This window comes from Pteropus alecto, unplaced genomic scaffold (assembly GCF_000325575.1).
Source record: "Pteropus alecto unplaced genomic scaffold, ASM32557v1 scaffold73, whole genome shotgun sequence".
Classification (NCBI taxonomy): domain Eukaryota; kingdom Metazoa; phylum Chordata; class Mammalia; order Chiroptera; family Pteropodidae; genus Pteropus; species Pteropus alecto.
The window spans coordinates 6,376,080-6,382,680 of record NW_006436284.1 but is presented as its reverse complement, the minus strand read 5'-3'; positions in this window follow the sequence as shown (position 1 = coordinate 6,382,680).

The window sequence follows — 6,601 nt, the reverse complement described above, 5'->3', positions numbered from 1 at the left end:
TTGTGTTTCAGTTTGCTTAATTTCTATTGACATATTTTCAAGTTCACTGATTTTTCCCCTTTGGTTAGTTGAGTTAATAATCAACCAGTTGAAGGCCTCCTTTATTTCTATTATATATATATATATTTTATTTTTAGCATCTTCATTATTTTTCTTAGAGTATTCATCGTTCTGCTGAAATTTTCCATCTGGCTTTGCATACTGTTCACCTTTTCTATTATAGTCTTTAAGATATTAATCAGTTATTTTAAATTTCCTCTCTGATAGGTCCAACATCTGGTTCACCTTAGAATCTGTCCTTTGGCTGCTTTGTTTTCAAAAATGAGTTCTTTTTCTTCGACTTTTTGTGGGTTTTCTAATTTTTGATTGATTGCCTGATCTAATGTTTAGTAGAGACTGAGGTAAATAATTTTTATGCCTAAAAATGGATGTGTCTCTTCTTTTGCTAGGCCATTAGTCGGGAGAAAGGATGGTAGTGACTCAATCTAATCAGGAGTTGAAATGTGTTTGTTTTTATTATTGCTATGGTTAACTGCCTTCAAATTCCTTTAATATTACCTGTGCATGGGGTGGAGGTTGAATTACTTAAGGATTTTTTCAATGTTTTTGCTCTGTCTTCAACTTTAGGTCTTTTCTGTACTCCCATGCCTCAGAGAAGGTTTCTCTCTATTCACCTAACCCTAATCCTGTGTTTTTGTCCCTTGGTGCTTGCTAGCCTGGTGGTAGGAGCAGGGGATTTCTCTGTTGTCCTGTTCAGTTTTTGTCCTAGAGGATCTTTTGAAAAGCATTTCTGTGTGGAAAATATGTCCAAATACATTCAATAAGTGAAGCCATGGACAATAAAGTAAAAAACAAACAAAAAAACAAAAAACACTCCAACATTAGCAGCGGGGTAAGATCAATAAAGGGACTTCTTAAATAGCTAGAGAATGCTTCTTTCCCTCTGTTGTTCATTTTGCTCTTGTATAAATGTGAAGAAACAATCTTGGGAAATGCTGCACTACTGCAGGGAAGATCTTCACACAGAAAACAATACAAATGATACCTCTGGGGTATGCAATCCAGTGGTCCTGGGCGAGGGCAATTGTAGACCAATGCTGGGACTTTTGAGAAGTTGGTTGGAGGTTATAGTACACAGCAACATTTCTGGATATTCAACAGTTTGGCCAATAGACTTCTAATTTTCTTGGAGAGGTGAAAAATGGTGACTGATATTAAGATAGGCAAAAAGAAGTCCTAGAAGACTTTCATGTTGCTACTAAGGTCTTGGACTCTGTTAGTATTCTGTACTCGGAGAGAGCTTTCTAGTCTGTCTTTCTTTCAATTGCTTTATGACCCAGATTGAGGGAGGAAAGTATAGGGGAAAAATACTTTTGCTTGCCTATTTACGGAATAGGAGCTATTTTACTTTTACAGGGCTTTGTTGTGATGTCATTTTTACTGCCTTTTTATAATAGGAAAACATTGGAAGCAGCATAAATGTTTGAAAATAGAGGCTTAGTTGAAAATGTAATATTTTGTGCCTATTAATATTTATGAAAAAATTTTAATGTTATGGAAAGAATAGTATAAGGCTAAGTAAAAAATAGTAAGTTCAAAAGTATACCTTAGTTGTTTCTTAACTGTTTAAAAACACAAAATTTGTCTAAAAAAAGAAGGCTGGAATGGAATCTACCAAAACAATTAAGGTCATTAATTCTGGGAAGTGAGCTTATGAGTGATTTCCCTTTTGATCTTCTTAATTTTCCTAATTTCTCAGATTTGCTTTAATGAGCAAATATACATTTACAATCAGATGAAGAGAAAAGGTAGTAATGTAAATGTGACATTTAACAGTTACTTAGGCCTAAAACAAGTGGCATTATTACTTATTTAGTGATTATCTTCTTGTGAAAGCTCTTCATTTTTGTGCAAGTATTAAGAGAAAGCATACTATTTTTGCTTCAAATGTTTTCATAGCTCTTGTATAAAGACATTAACCACATGATTCATTAATTTTGGATCTTTGCTATAGTCAAAGTACATCACTTATGCTGTGGAAGGAATTAAATGCTTTCTGTGTTAATATATCTTCCTCTCTCTTTTTTTGGCTTAAAGCCAAATCTTTGTAATTTAAATATGTGTGTTTTTGTTTTTGTTTTTAATATTTTCAGCATTACGAAGCTCTTCTTTCCATCCAGATTAAATCTTTTCAACTCTTTCTTGGGTAGAAAAGCAGAAAAACAAAGCACTATTTTTTAACAAGTTTCTCTAGTGAGAAAATGTTTCTAGTGAGTCCCAAAGAATATTTCAGAGATGTCTTTCAATTTTGGAGACACATCAACAGTAGGTCTAGAAGGATTTTTCATTTTTAGGAAAAGATCTAGAAGCAATTGAAAAAGTCTGATCTGCAGGAGGTCCTCAAAAAATATTATTATTGTTGATATTGCTATTTTTTTATTACTACTAAATCATTGCATTTGTAGACCAAAATGATGTCCTATAGTAGATGTGATTTGAGCAGCCTATTTGCTACAAGAAACAGATAAAGAGTTTTGACATTATCATTATTTTTTTAAATCATTAAAGTTCAGGGGTTTATTTACTTTTGTTTTTCCAATACCCAGTAAATAACTTACCTCTTCTCATTAAGTTTTTTTTTTCCCCTGAGGTTTTATCTAGTTCCTTTGCTTCGAATATATTCCTTTGTTTCTTCATTTTGCTTGACCCTCTGTGTTGGTTTATATACATTGGATAAAACAGCCACTTCTCTCTGTCTTGAAGGAGTGGCCTTGTACAGAAGATGAACCTCATAGTTCATGGCTCTTGGTTGTCTCAAACCTTTGTGATTGTCTAGCCTATTTTATTTTTAATGGCTCCCAGTGGTTGAGGGTGTACCAAGATCTGTCAGGGTCCCTAAGTCGGCACCTAGATTCAGGCTGATTAGAAGCCTGACCCTCAGACAGCAGCTTTTAACATACGCAAATATATATAGTTCTGTGAGACTGCAAGCATAAGCCCCAAAGCCATGAGAGCCAGGCAATCTGGAGGGCAGTCACAAAAATCCAGGCTCTAAACAAGTGTATATGTCCCTTTCTGGGAGATAGCCTGTGAGCTGTAGCAAGGCAGAAGGAGAGCACCAAGATGGCATCCCGCCTGGGTTCCCTGACAACACCTTGCTAGCCTCTAGTTGTGAGGCAAACCTGAAGCCTGCCTTTCAGGCTAAAGCTCCAGGATAAGCAAATAGGCCTCTTAGAGAGACCAGGAGTGTGTTTGAGTGTGCTATCTGTGTAGTGCTCTGGGGGTGGTAGCCTGCCAAGAACTCTTTCTGATTGTTACACCCTTGCGTGACCCGGGAACGCAAGCCTCCCCGCTCCCACACCATTACTCCACCACCAGACTCGTGTTCAAGCTCTCTTCTGGAGGTGTTGATACTCTGGAGCAAAGCAGAGGGAAAAGTGTGACTATGGTGCCCAAGGGAAAAAGGAAAAGGAAGAGGAAAAAGATGGCGCTCGCTAGCTGGAGAGTGAGTATAGGGCCTGCAGCCTGCAATGAAGCAGATGTAGAGAGTATAGCTGGTGCCCACAGGAAAAAAAAAGAATAGGAGAAAAAAAGTGTCACATTAAAAAGAAGAAAATATAGTATCCACTCTGTAGAGCAAGGGAGAGGGAGAGAGTGAAGATGGTGCTCGCCAGCCAGCAGGCCCCTAGCTGTGTGCTAAGTTAGATGCTTGCCTCTCAGGCCAATGCTTTAAGGCTAGCGAATGAGCCTCCTTCACATGAATTCCTGGCGTCTCCTTATAAGCTGCCTCTGCGGTGGACTGTGGGACAGATGGGACCTATTGTGTGAGCACTTTAAGAGCAGATCTTCATATTGTTATACCCTGTGGGTCTCATGGATGTGAGCTTATTTGTTTTCAAAGCTAGATGTTTTGGGCTCTCATCTCTCAGGTGCTTATCTTAAAAGCTGAGAATATTGTGGAAGGAGGATGAGAGATGCATATAGATGATTTTATTATGGACACATCAATGTTAATGATTCCTTTGATCTTTTTCCCTCATCAAGGGACTGTATCTTATATGCCACATTATTAATTTTCCTTTATGCAATAAAATTTGAGGAATAACCTCTTTTTTTGGTAAATAACTTTGACAGGCTGAGTTTCCCCACTGTCATGAGGAGTTTCTTAAGAATTCCTGTATGTTGATTCTTCGGGGACACTATTAGGAAGTCAGAAAAAAATTTTTCTAGGTAGAGTCAGCCTTGCATTACAGATAACAGTTGGTTCAAGTCAGACACATTTTATTGGAAGTCATTTCCATATGACTAAAGACAATGCAAAATGTAATTTTTTTCACTTTATTTGCCTTTGTTGGGAGTAGAAATTAGGATATGTTAACTGCTTCCAAGACTTAAAAGATTTTCTTTTTTAAAGGAAGACATTATTTATCACCTGTGAAGTTTGTAGCAGATTGGTGGTCTAACTGTGGAGTGGGAGAGAATTTAATATGTTCTAGCTGTGACTAAATTACATTACAGAACAGTAGCTACCAGGTCCCCTTCTGCATCCATTTTCTTGGAGGAAGCTTCTTCCTGCTTCCATTCTTGCCTTCTTTTGGGTACATTCTCTGCACAGAAGCCAGAGTGTTGTTTTATAAAGATAAATCTGATTTTTTCACTCCTTTGTTTAAAAACTCTCCAAGGACTTCCCATCATACTTAGAATAAAATCCAGTCTTTAACCCTCAAAAAAGCCCATGGCCTATTCTCCGACCTCCCCTTGGTTGTTGTCCTATGCTATTTCTCCTTATCTATTGTGCTCTAGTCACAGTAGCCTTCTTTTGTCTTTCGGAAGTTGTTACATTTGTTCCTGCTTGAGATCCTTGCCTCTCCCTGCTCCTCTGTCAGACACTTGCTTTTTCCTAGCGGGCTCCTTCTTGTCAAATAGATTTCCCCTCCTCAGAGATACCTTCACTGATTGTCTAGTGTACCCAGTGACTGTATTATCCCACTATTTTTAATTCACTGAATAATACTTTTCACTATATGTTACTTTTCTTATTTTTTTGTTTTTTGTCAATCTACTCCAATCCCTTGACTAAAAGCTTCATGATTAGAGGGAATTTGTCTAGTCTTATGATTTTCTAATCCTGCTGCCTAGAATAGTGTGTGGCACATAGTAGGCCCTCTAAAAATAATTGTTAAATAAATGAATGTTCACTGGAGGTAACAATACCAATCATAGAGCATTATTATGAGTATTAAATAAGATAATATCTATAAAATCCTCAAAATAGAAACGGACATACTCAGTAAATGATAACTATTATTGTTATTATCATTATTATTTTGTAATTTGTTTGGTGATTTTCCCCCTAGTTTTTATAATAGGAAAGTTCTTTTTTAAATGTAATTTGACTCTTTCTCCCGCAGTTACCTAATTTTTGTTTTGTGGGCCATAGAGAGTTTTATTTCTTCTGAGGTATCTGAAAATAGCCAGCTTAGCTCTTGCATTCTCTCTTCTTAACTTACATAATTCTTTCTTAGTAAGTTAAATAATTCTAATTCTGTTTATCTGTTCTTATATTTGAAGAAATGACTTTAAAAAATTCTTCTGTTATCCTGATGGGATCCTGTGCCAGGGCTACTGAACGAAGCCATCACCACATACTAATTAGCAAATTCCTGCACAGCTCTAATTTGTCCAGACATAAAGGAAGCAGCCCACATGATTTTCCCTTGAAAATGACAACTTTGCAGTAGTAGTTCCACCTATTCTTAAGTGGCAGGAGTATCCTGCACAGACATCCTCATATGCACTTTTAAAAATACATTGACAAATAAGGGGTCTGGTTTTTATACAACTCTCAGTTCGCTAGCTATTTTTAGAGATCTCTCTCCACTACTTCTTCATGCACAAAAAAATAATTGAAATTAGAATCTGTGAAATTATTTCATATCAGAATTAAGTACTGTTATATTCCCCCGAAATGGGAAAAGTGAGCTCTTCTGGGTCTTTCAAGATATGCAGAAGGTACTTATTTTCTGGGTTTTCTTTGTGTTTCATTTAGACTCTAAGCATAGAAAACACTATGATTGCTATATCTTTCTTTTGGATTTATTTGGGATCTTTTGACTTTGATAGAGAACAGTGGTTATTTCATTTAAAAATGATGTACAAATATCCTCAATATATCAGAGGAGTTGAGACTTTTTAATAATCTGAATAGCAGCGTCTATTACAGAATTGTAGAATCGAAAGAGAATTTGTCAGCTCATTCTAGATGTAGCCAAAGTTACTCATGTTTGGCTATTTTCCTAAATTCTTTCTAAAACTGGAATGTACAGTTGGAGAAAAGAAACAAAATAAGAACATTTAAAGACATTATAAATGCCAAATTATTCCTTTATTTACATTTTTCCCTTTGCAACAAAGCACATTATACTTTTTTCCCATTCATAAATTTTCAAAATTTGTGAGATTAAAGCCATTTTAAATCTGAAATACCATAGAGTATTTATGACTACAGCCTGACTAGCATTTTGTTACAGAACTTGAAATTATATTACAAGCAGAAAAATAATAATATTGATACTGCAAATCACTAAAATTAGTGAGATAA